The following is a 13,194-nucleotide window of genomic DNA, read 5'->3' as shown; positions in this document are numbered from 1 at the left end:
CACTTTCTATCACCCTGAACCTACATTGAGGGTATTCGAGAGCTCCCCACTCTTGAATAAACTTCAGAATTAAACCGCTACGACGTGGCAATAGATGAATTTATTTTACTTCACACAGTTGGTAAATGCAGTAAAAATACAGATTACATTTGCTAATAATTGTTTCATACAGCACGTTTTCATAACATTCTAGCAAATTCGGCAAATGTATGTTTCGAGTTAATTGGATAGGCGCTGCCCTAATACAGTCCACTAAATTGAAGTTTACCGTATTCTTATTGTCAGTTGATAAGGAAACATAAGTATATTTACACGTTATTAAATGCTCCATGATCAGAAAAGTTTAATAAATTCCAAGTTAAATCTAATCATTCACTGGGCAACAATAAGGCTTAGTTATTTACAGTATTCAGCTTAACTTTCAAGTTGAATATTTTTTTCTAGTTTATTTGCTTCATATTTATAAACAGTAACAAAAAAAAAAAAAAAAAAAAAGAACCGCGCCTGCGCAAAGTTTAACAGATCGGAACTATATGTGCTACCAATGAATTTCGCGACAGGTGATAAAGAATGACAACACACAATTGACTGATTCGGACATAATGAGTCCGGTTTACCGTACAGTATATTTGATCCCCACTCTCTCTTCTTCTCGGTAACAAGAGAGTCTCTCGGATACTATGTTATTTTAATGCTTTAGTTCTAAAATAAAATAAAAGAATATTACAGTAGCATTATAAATATTAATGTTAGGATTTGAACGGTGGTGTATCATCACGTCTTGGTGTCCTGTAAAGTTTTTATATTTTTTTTATGTAACTAATTTTCATATCTTCTTTCCTCGGATCGCCCCCCCCATTCCTTGAGTTCAGGACCCTGGTATGGCTGCATCCCTTGCACCATAGAATGATACACCATCCTGTTGGTTTCAGTTATTATTGTACAGAATTTACCGTCATTACTATTTAGTGAATGACTATTATTGCAGATTGAAATTCCTGCACACTGAAATGAATTTAATAATAATAAGAAGAAGAATAAAAAAAAAAGCTTTTCTCTACTAGATTTTGGCTTCTACCTAACAGTGGTGTGACTCATGATACTTCATTGTTTGACTCGCGTGATACGTGACACTTCATATATATTACTGTATTCTTGCGTGACAGGTAAATCTGCTTGTAAACCGATCGCATTCCATTTTTGTAAAAGTTCTGGAAAAGATTGAAGATTAAAGTACCTTGCAAGTTACAGCGCACTTCAAGAACAAATCGTTAATTAGGATGTTGTTCCCTTTCTTAAAACCTTGAAAGTACTTGTTATTCACTTGCAAATTAGCCAGTGATTGTTCTATGCGGTTTCTAAATGACGTCTTCGATCAGGACCAGTGTAAAGGTATTGGATGCCTTCGGCGACAGTTAACTTTCGATAATAAATATTCTGCATTTATAATTGGAGATTTAGTTTATACGAAAAAGAATGATAGCGATTATACATTCTAATTGTTAGTTACGCTACACTTTTCATAGTTATGTACTGGAAGAAATGTACATGAGATATGAGGTTTCTAAACTGATAGTCCTTAAATTTCTTAAGTAACTGATACTCCTTAAGTTTCTGAGGAAGAAAATGGCGAAACTGATACTTGTTTCTTAACTAATGCAATTTTATGAGTAGTTGATTTAGGTTTTTGCCGTTCTGGTCGATCGCCTAATTGGCCTTGCAGTACGAATTAAAGATTTTTTTTTTCCCGAATTCTTTTAGAGTTTTATTTTTTGCGATTTTTAAAAAATGTTATTTCGTTTTTTAATTAATTTTACTCTAAGAAAAAATTAATAAATTAATATTTAAAAGTATTTATGTACAAAATTTAAATTTTTACGAATTTTGAAAATTTCACGAAGAAACTCCGCAGATGCCACCACTAGCGAAAAACATATCTGTGCCCTGTACAGATATGTTCAAAAAGCACATTCCGGAAAAGGTTAATACATTTTCAAAGATACTCGTGCCATTTGTGTATTTTAAATAGCCAGAACACTCTGTGCTTATTTATATTTTCTTATCTGCTGAGACTGATTGGAGGTTGAGAACTTAAAAGTATCGTAAGATAACCTATCAGTAAAAGCTATTTCATTTATAATAATCATCTTGTTGTATTGAGATGAGTAGCACAAAGGAAAAAGATTTTAAAGGATAAAATTTTTAACTTGTTATTACTGTTTGAAAACATAAATAAGCCACCCCAAGATGACTGTCACAAAGTAAAAATCCAACGTAATTAAAATTCCAGCAGTTGCGCCTCACAATTGTCGCTCCGAAATATCAATTGCGCGTTAATTGTTGGTTCTAGATTAATGGCTCTAACCTTTTCTCACTTCCTAAATATATACAGTACACATTTTTACATGAGTACTTTTTGAAGTGAATTTTTTTTCTTTTGGTTTTTACAGAGTAATGGCCTGGAAACACCTGATAGGTGCCGCGCAAAAAAAAAAAAAAAAAAAATATATATATATATATATATATAATTAGTGTTAAAATATAGAAAAATAGATAATTAGAAAAAATGGCAGATCAGATTAATGCCATCAAGGTATCGATTAAACATTAGATCGTAAAATTAGTAAAATTTATATTACAGTATTTAAATAAATAAATAAATAAATATTCATTTATTGCAAATACAGCAAGCCCATCACAGCACATGGCTAGGGGCAGATAAGAATACAAAGGAATGATATAAAGTATATGTACATAGCAAGTTTTATATAGATATTAACAATGGTTAGAAAATTTAGTTATGAATTTAAAAATTGCAGAACAGGGCATTTAGCTTTCAGCTGCCATTACTGGTTGGGTTATTTTTCTTCATTTCATCGGAGATCTGACTCCTGTAGGCTGCAGAGTTGATTAACCTGTTGCAATCAATGTTGTGATGATTTATGAGGTGAAGAAATGCATTGGGGAACATTCTGTCCATTTGTTTGAGCCTGGAGAGGCTGGATTTGAATCGCTGGTTTCTTGTATTTTCCCTGTTGGGGGCAGCTATTATATTGCCTAAATTTGGTGAATCGCATGCAGAGGTGATTATCTTTGCAAGAAGCATGACTCCAGACTCGTTGATCATCTGTTGCAGAGGCTTTGTTTTTAGGTTTTTATAAAGCTGTTGCCTCGATATTGTATGGGGAAAGCGAAGCTTCCTATTGAGCCATCTAAGAACCCAATATTCCAGGGCAAGGAATTTCTTGACGGTTACTTGGGGAGCACCAGACCAGATTTCGGAAGCATAGGACAGAATGGGAAAGATGCATCTTTGAACATGCTTAATGACTGTTTTTCTGTCTTGAATCGCTGCTGTTTCTTGTTTGATTAACCATTTTGCTTTTTGAATTTTTTGAGCAACATATAAATAGTGGGCATTAAAGGAGAGATTTTTATCAAAAACAACTCCAAGGTCTTTGTGAGCGTAAACATTTGGGATTGGGACATCTGCAATTTTTATTTCTATGTGGTTGGGTTGTTTCTGAAGGGAATAAGTAGTTTGAGCAGATTTGCTTGCATTTATATTCAGATTGAGATCTTTCAGGTACTTGATGATTTCACAAATCTGTGAGTTCGCATCATTGATAACTTTGCGAATATCATCACTGGCTTTGGAGGTTATAAATAATTTTAAATCATCGGCATATGCCAGTAGATTTGGATTTTCTTGTAGAAGTGGTTGAAGAGATGCTGAAAATATTGTACTGGAGAGAACGGCTCCTTGGGGAATGCCTGTTGAGGTTGTGACGAGAATATCGTCAGTATTAGTGGGGAAGAGGAGAAGTCTGCGATTTAGGCTGTATTGAAGATAGGAAATAATCATTGCGTCAACGAGAAAGTGATTTTTTAGTATTTGAAAAGCTTTTTCGAGATCTATGTTGTCGAAAGCACCTTTGATGTCAAAATAAAATACGTCGCATTGTGCCTTGTCTTGAAATGCAGTTTGGATGCGTACAATGGTGTCAGCTAGGCTTGTTGTTGTGGAGCGCCCTCTGGGACCAAAATGCATATTGACAGGTGCTTTGGCGAAGATTGCATGTTGAAGATATGGGAGCATGATTTTTTCAATAATTTTAGTGATTATTGACGAAACAGCAATTGGTCGATGGCCGGAATGGTTATTTCTGCAAGCTTTTTTAGGAATCAGCGTAATCCTGAAAGTTTTCCACTGTCTTGGAAGGAATGGCTGGCAGATGCACCTGGAAATGATATGCACTAACGAATCAATGATGTATACGCTGGACAATCTAATAATAAAACCAGGGATGCCGTCAGGGCCTTCACTACTATCAGGGCGTATTTGGTTAACTGCATGCTGAACTGTATTTTTGTTCACAAGTTGGCTAACTAGCAGGGCTTGATCCGGAGACACATGTTGCACTTTGTCTGCTTGTTCATGGGAATCAAATGACAAATGAAATACAGTATAATTAGAATATGGAATATAGGTATTCAGAGTAAAAATATACCTATAGCGCCATAAAGTCAAAGTATTTAGTTAACCTAAGTTGGACTTCATTGTTATACCCCACAATTAAACATATAATATATAATAAAATAATGTAAAATAATAATAAAATAAGATGATAATGAAGCTAATTACTAATTAAAGGATACATTGAATGGTACGTTTTCTAGAGCTAGCACCACTCAATACATCCTATCAATAATTGACTACGGCTTCTGTTTCTGTTTTATTTTTCACTAGTAAATAAACAAAATCTATTAGAGCAATTAGAGGGAAATTGAGATACCATATCTATCCTAACTCCTCTTCCTTTTCGCATTAAATCGGCAAAAGCCCTTCCTTTTCACTGTATAATTATTTTTCACTAGTAAATAAACCTATAAGAAAGTTACTGTATTTGCAAAATTTTAAATTTCTGTGTTAGTTGTTTTGTTTCATTGAAAATAACGTGTATCGTGTTATGTGTAAAGTAACACAAAATTTTAAATATTTAAAATATTTTATTAGAAAATTAAAAACTGCACTGTTGATTTACTAATTAATAAGTAAAATCCGACTGTAGCGGTCAAGCATTGGTATTTCCAAGCAGAATTTAAAAAAAAAAAATAAACAATTTTTTCCTAAATTATAAAGAAAGTTGAACATCCGTTAGGTATGTAACTTTCTTTATTATTTTAATACCAAATTCATTATTTCGCCACCCCTTTTTGTTATGACCTAGGGCGCCACCACTCCCTGCCGCGGTAACAATTAGACATATTGAAAGTATCTATGCCAGAAATTAAGTTCCTTGAATTTGGCTGTGTTAGGAAGGGGGAAAGAGAGAGAGGAGTTGCAAGAGCTTCTAAGAGGGAACTTAGGAGGAAAGCTGCAGGACGAAAATGTAAAGGAATAACTGCAGTAAAGAGACAAAATTCAGAATCTTGTTCTTTGATGAATTATAAAGCGTGCCACGATTTTAAATTTGAGGCTCAGAGGAATTGTTTATGGAGATATTGTAGCTTTTTTTTGGTTTTACACTATTTATAATTACTTTTATGAATAGCATAGAGAGGATTAGAAATAAAAGCAACTTTTTATTTATATAAAAACACGTTGCGGGTATAAGTCATTAATTCAACCTAACATTATGGTTAAATTACGCTTAACATTACATTTCTAAATTACAATGTTAGGTACAATTAATATTAGGAATACCATGTTGTCATCAGTCGAAATAAATATTTGAATAGTAGGTTATAAAAACTTCTGTAGGTTTTAAAAACTATTTTTGTTTATCTTTTGTTGACGGCACATGACCAAAATAATACAGTTAGGTCACATAAAGTCTACCGAGACAGTATAATGCTTTCGTCACTTCTCACTCTTCCGCGTTTGAATCCCTTCGGGCACTGGAATTATTCTTAAAAGGCCTCTTCAGTCGAGGCTGATAGTTAGCCGATCTCAGGCGGCGGGAATAGGGTTCCCTCGTGAGTTGTTCTGGAGTTTGCAGCCCGCACAACAGTATTGCTAATATGCTATCTAGAATTCACACCTAGGTCTTGTATTTGTTACTCTGTTTTACTGGCTGTGATTTACAGTGTAGTTCAAGTGCCTTTTGATTTTGTTTGGATCCATATAACAATTATGATTCTATACAAATGTCTCTATCGAGAGGACGTGGATATAACAGTCTCAGACAGTGATGTTCGAAACACTGATTTGAGGCTATGTTTTGTAGCCGAGTGGTCAGGAGCGGGAGTGCAGTAGCACACGCTCTTTGAGTTGACTGGGGTTCAAACCCCTGACTGCTGAATACGGTCGATCTGCCAACCCGCATTGGACCAGCGTGGCAGATTATGGTCATTTCCCTCAACATGAATTGTTGAGGAGGCTTCCATCCTGCAGTGGGTTGATAATGGCTGCACTTTACCTTTTTTTAAAATTAAAAATAACTTTATAATGCTGAGGTTTGTAATACCAGAGTCGAATTTCGAAATCAAAGTTAAAGGTAAGGAAAACATTTTGCAAAAATAGATGCACACAAAATATATTTGATCCAAATGTATTTCTGAAGTATATTTAGGAAGCTGCTTTAAATTTTAAATTGGAATGCACTGTGCTCCTCTGATTTCTTTACGACTTTCGTTAAGTGCCTTTTTTTGGGATGATAAATAAAGTCTCGCGGGTGCCATTTTTGCTGCCGCCTTTGGCTTTAGTGTTGTAGGTTGGCAACCCTCGATATAACGATTGTAGCATGTATCATAGTCTACTCCAGCGGTCGGCAACCTTTTTTATCGCAGGTAAATCTACGGTGTTTGCAACATTTGGGGTTGCCAGGAAAGCTGGTGGGGATCGCATAGTACAATAATTAAAAAAATAAAATATATAAAAATAAAATAAATAAAAATAAAATATGTGCTAAATATACAAAGATAATTTACGACCACTAATTTAGGTTTTGTTTCGTGCAGTGTTTCAAAAAATGCCTCTTTGTTTCTTAGTGTTTTATTAAGAAACTCCTCCGACACACTTCACTTATGTATTAAAAACCTTTTTTTTTTTTTTCCTACAGTTTTAAGGGGGCATAAGCGACTTAGGTCATATTGAACCCTATATATTATGTTTGTAAATTGCTGTATTCTGTGGCCGATTTGCCTGTTTGCTGGACGAAAAACTCAAGTATCGGGAGAAAAAACAATGCTATCCTCCCTGAGACACTAGCTCAGCCATATTATGAAAAAGGCCCATAAAATTTCTCCACGTCATCGACGGGTTTCGAACGGAGGTCTTTTGTCATTCGCTGTGAGGAAGACACCGATTCTACCAATCTCTGCTACCGCGAGGACCTGGAAACAAAGTGCCTTGATACTTATTGATTTGAATGATAACCAAAAGATGTGGAAATGTTATTTATATAATTTTCTTGTGTCCGTCACTCCGTGATGCCCTTTGAACTTGAATAGCTCAAAGAGAACAAAATTTTGACCTGATTACTTTTGTAATAAGTTTTATTTACCAGTAAAATTGAATTTAAAAAAATTAAAAACGTTTAAAAAAAAACATCCAAAAAATTTTCCTACCGACTTTCAAATCCCGAAAATTGATTTTATTGCCAGTGAAACTCATTAAGTGGCCAATTACTTTGAAGAGAAGACAGTTTCTTAGCTTTTGTCATCACAATCAACAAATATTAAGGTCAGAATATCAACGAATTTGGCATATTTGCTCATGGACATCTTTACATATCAGTTTCCAGGTCTTGATAATTTTTGAGCAGTAATTGTTATTGTTATTTTTTTTTAAAGGACGATATAGTTATACATGTAAAAAATTCTCAAATTGCATTTTAAGTCATTTTATTACCCGAGTCCGTCCCACTGACACCTTAGCTAGCAGCGAAGGGAGCCTAGGGAGCGGTTACTTCGATGTTAGTCTTTATTTCTTCACAGAAACAGTTTTGGCGAAATATTCGCCACATATATATTCGCCATATATATATATATATATATTAATTTTAAGTCATAATTATATATATATATATAATTATAATTATACATAATATAATTATATATATATATATATATATATAATCCAATTAATCCAAAAATTAAATAGGCAGATAAAAATTAAGAAAAATATATATTAAAAATAAATAAGAAGAATAGTAGGAAAGCTAGCAAATATCCTATTTTAATCAGCTTATATATATATATATATATATATATATATATATATATATATATATATTTTTTTTTTTTTTTTTCTTTGGACGTTGAAAGATGTGATTTTAAAGAGTTTCTTTGAAAGGGTTGATAGTAAATATACCCTCCTATTTAACAGTTAAATTTGGTGTGATTTAAGACTTGATAAGTCTGGTCAGTTTAACAATTATGATTCCAAAACAAATTTAGCATAATTTTTTTAGGAATTCAGTCCTTAATTTTACATTTAGCATCGTTTTAGAAAATTACTCTGTGCTGGAGAGAGGGAGCGAAGGGTAAACAGTTTGGGATGGAATATCTCCCGAGTCCCCTCAATATCTTCATACACTCTAGTTATGAAGAAACTGTTATCCCATTGAATGCATTAAGGTACTGTGAATCTGGGGAATGAAGTCATGAAAATTACTTGTACTGTACTTCTGAATCTCCTCTAAAGTTGAAAAACCAGTAATGATATAAGTTACATTTCCCTGGATATTTTTTTGAGCATACACATTGAATAAGTGCATCTTTCTTGGTTTTCAAACTTCTAATGTTTCTGGAAAAGAAAAGTTTCAACAAATGATTTTGGCCCTATTGTTATGTAATTGACCTCATATTTTCCGTAATGATTAAATTGTAGCTACAAGCCTTTCGATCTTTAATTAGCTATTACTTCTTACATCTGTGTAATCAATTTCTATTGAAAATGATGTAATTACCTCCCAGAAATATTGTGGATAGTGTTTTTTTATTCATTTTTACCGTCCCCATTGAATCGCCTTCTGAAGGATGAAACGTTTCTACTAAAGTGCCTTTAATATGGCATTGAAACAAAAGAGAGGTAGAGAGAGATAATCACCGTCGTTCACCCTTGTGAACGAAATAAGAAAAACCAAGATCTTATCAAAGACGGATGTTTATTTTGAAAATAAGATATTTCTACTTTTATTTATTTTCCCTCTGAGTATCTAAAGATTTGGATGTAGACTGACTTATCCAATCCAGTCAATGACGAAGACCTGCAAGATATGGACATGATAATGCTAATCTTTATTCCTGCCATCGACATCGTGCATAAATCTATTTAGTGTTATTAATTCACGATTTATCCGCAATCGATAAGCCTCGAATCCCAGAATGCAGAAGCTCGCCGTATTGATTCTCCATTTCCTTGGTGATTTTAGTGTTTACTACTCTAGTTGGCTCAGTTTTCTAGTAACATGGACCCAGGTGATCGAGATGCTGAGGCTTTTGCAATTGACCTTGGACAGATTGTTCATTTACCTACCAGAATACCAGACAGTCCTAACCACACAGACAACACTCTTGATCTTTTTGTTACAAACGACCGTTCCAATTACACAGTCGAGGTGAGCGGTACTCTATGCACCTCATATCACAACTTGGTGATGGTCCCTTTTCCAATGAAGCCCTTATCGTTTGGCCATTCTCAGTATTTTGTTGTTTGGCGTTACAAGAATGCAAAATGGGATGATCTGGAAGATTTCTATTCTTCTTTTCATTGGTGGATTACTGTTTTAAATCTTATGATGTTAATGTTTGTTCAGATCGTTTCAGTGAAATTATTCTTATAGAAATGAATCCTTTATTGGACACTCCACCTTAAAATCCCATCCTTTATCTATCTGTACCTTGGTTTCCAATAAGTGTACTCAAACTATTATATTAGGGCCTCCCATAATTTCCTATATATGCCCATATATGTATTATGTCTGTAAATCCAATAAGTGTACTAAGGCTGTTCAAGATAAGAATGTTGCATATCGCAGTTGGCTTGTATCTAAATCTCCAGGTTTATTTTCTGCCTACAGCAAAGCTCGGTTGTAAAACAGTTATTAATCGGTACAAACTAGATTTCCAACAGGCTAAGAGTAGAAACTTGTTTTTTGTCCAAACGGTAGTCGAGGATTCTGGTCTCCCAAAGCTATTGACCGCAACTTTTATCCATCTCTATTAAAATCTGATGGTTATATTGCTAAGGATAAAATCGACTTGTTAGCATCCTGCTTTTCTTCCAACGCTTGTATTGATAATCTTGGTAAAACACCTCCTTTCATTTCCAGTACTCTTCGTTCAATGCCGCCTTCCGTCAAAACGATGTCAGAAGAATTTTGAACAATCTTGATTCCAAGAAAGCTTCAAGTCCTGATAGTATTTCTCTGCTTTTATCAAAACACATGCCCCTGAACTTGCTGCTGTTCTGTGTCGCCTTTCTACACTTAATTATTCCACTTGTGTTTTTCCTTGTTCTTGAAAGTTTGCTCACATCCAGCCAGTTCCTAAAAAGGTTGAAAAATCCCTTTCCCTCTAGTTATCGTTCCATTGCACTTCTACTTTTTCTAAAGTAATGGAGAAATCTATTAACCACCATCTCCTAAACTACTCTGAAACCTATGTGATTAGTGATCGCCAATATGGATTCCTTCAGTGTCGATCCACTGGTAATATACCGGCTTATGTTACCCATCAATAGTCAAATTAGTGATCGCCAATATGGATTCCTTAAGTGTCGATCCACTGGTAATATACCGGCTTATGTTACCCATCAATAGTCAAATTAGTGATCGCCAATATGGATTCCTTAAGTGTCGATCCACTGGTAATATACCGGCTTATGTTACCCATCAATAGTCAAATTCAATGGAAAAGTTTGGTGAAACTCCAGCTGTCTTTCGATATTTCAAAGACTTTTTATCGTGTTTGGGCATAGAGGTTTTCTAAAAAAGCTTCCTTCTTATGGATTGCTCACTGTTTTTTGTAATTTGGTATCCAGTTTTCTCTCTGACCGCTCCATGCGGGTGATGGTAGATGGTTCTCTATCTTCTAACTTCTCCGCTAATGCTGGTGTTCCCCAAGGTTCAGTTCTTTCTCCCACTCTTTTCCTCTTGTATATTAATGACCTTCCGTTGACTGGAAATCCTATTTATAGTTTTGATGATGATAACACATTGCATTCCACCTGTCAGTTTGAGAAACTCTCCTCTGCACAAACAGCTTCAACTTCTTGAATATCTATCCATTTTCTTAAATGCTGATCTCCAGGTAATTCTCCAATGGGATAAATATAACTTAGTTATCTTTCTAATCCTTCTAAAACTCAATCGTGTCTTATATCTTGCAAAAAAAGATTCTTCTGCTCCCATGCTTATCTTCGATGACACACATTTCTAGACGAGATCACAAATGTCTATTAGAATTGCCTTGACTTCTAATCTCTCCTGGCATAAACACATCGCAAATAATGCTTCCTCTGCATCTAAAAAACTGGAGTTTCTCTTTTGCTCTCGGCGTTTTCTTCTGAACAGCTACTCACTCTGTACAAATCTCAAATCCTCTCTACCATGGAACATTGTTCCCACAACTGGGCTGTGTTTCCCATAACCGTTCTCTAGGCTTCTAGACTCCATTCAAAAGACAGTAGTTAGGTTATTTAATGATTCATCTCTTTACAAAGTCTCTCCACTCGCTGTCTCGTAGATGTTCCGTTTCTACTGCATGCATTTTCTATAGTTACTTCCATGGGCACTGTGTTTCTGAATTGGCTTCTATAATACCCCTTCTGTCTTCCAAACTAGTCCGAACATGTTCCGCAACTAGTAAACATCCATTTGCTGTCCCACTTAAAATTGACAGAATTAACTTTTCTTCTTCCTCATTTATACTTTCAACTTCCGTTTTCTGGAACAACCCCCTTCACACACATTTTCTGAAAATTCTGATTATTCAGAAATCTTAATTTTAAATTAAGAAGAAAAAAAATGGTGTTTTCATGCATTCAAAACTTGATAAAAATACTTCCATTCCTACAAGGTAACCGTCCAGTTCCGCTTTGAACTTAGATCACTGGATTTCAGGGAATAAGAGAACAATGGACAATTTACTGTCCATAGAGTGAAGGTCATCTCTATGGACAGTAAATTGTCTAATAATGGAATAAGTTGCCTCTCAAGTGGGTGAGTCTTGCTAAGTTCAAAGCAGAATTGGATGGTTACCTTGTGGGAAAGGCAATAGTGTGAATATTACGTTATTTTATTTATTTATTATTTATTTTTTTTATTTATTTATTTTTTTTGGCTGATGCAGAAAATGTACGCTTCCTTGCATCATTTCGCCTGACTTTTATCAAAACAATTTAAACTATTTCTTGTATATTACATTAAAGAATTTTAGTTTAAAGTATAACAGCACTTGTGTACACTTTTTTTTTGATAAACAACCAAACAGTAACAGAACGTTAAGAAAAAGTCGAATGTCTAAGCAAGCCATTCATTTCTTAAACTATGAGGTTTCCACCACGAATTACATCAGTACTACACTGGAAATAAGTAGCACTTTTTCAATGAGAAGCATAATGCATGCTACTTATTTGTAATGTTTTGTCACTTCTCCATGTAGCCTTGTCAGTGATTGCCATATGAGTAGGAGATCAGGCAGCCATCAGTGCAGCAGCTGGAAACTCAACGACGATTGAACTCCCAAAGATGAGATATGACGAATGGTGTATAACTCGAACTTATAAAACTTTGGATATTAAAAGCGTCGTGTCTGTTTGCGTAAGGTAAGTTGAATTTTGGATATCACTCAGGTTGTCAGACACAATATGGCCCAAGTAGCCTATGTGTCGTTAAACCCAACAACAACAACTCAGGTTGTCCTCAGGAATGAACAATTTATTTGCATTCAATCTATTTGAGAATGACATGCAAAGGAACTAAACATGTTCGTGTTTTGTAGTGCTCGCGTCTGGGTATCATGAGCGCATTGTTTCATTAAGATCAGACATAAACAGACGGAAATAGTCAGTTTTTACTGAAGTTTTCAGATTGACAGTTTTACAGCTGTTCCATCTTTTCCATGCTAAGTGCTCAAAATAATCTCTTCGGGACGTTTTTTTTTTTTTTTTGGGTGGGGGGGGGGCAATTATTCTATTCAATGAAAGCAACTTTTCCATTATCAAAAATTTTGTTCTGTGGTGAA

The 13,194-nt window shown here is 34.6% G+C and overlaps 1 protein-coding gene across 1 annotated transcript in view; it reads right to left on the bottom strand.

Moving 5' to 3' along the window:
• The window catches only part of LOC150083261 (repulsive guidance molecule A-like), a 104,781-nt gene that overhangs the window by 90,854 nt on the left and 733 nt on the right, over window positions 1-13,194 (bottom strand). The window lies entirely within an intron of this gene.

The sequence above is a fragment of the Mastigoproctus giganteus genome, chromosome 7 (assembly GCF_048544385.1).
Source record: "Mastigoproctus giganteus isolate SK-2022 chromosome 7, ASM4854438v1, whole genome shotgun sequence".
Lineage (NCBI taxonomy): Eukaryota > Metazoa > Arthropoda > Arachnida > Uropygi > Thelyphonidae > Mastigoproctus > Mastigoproctus giganteus.
This window is presented reverse-complemented; position numbering and strand designations above follow the sequence as displayed.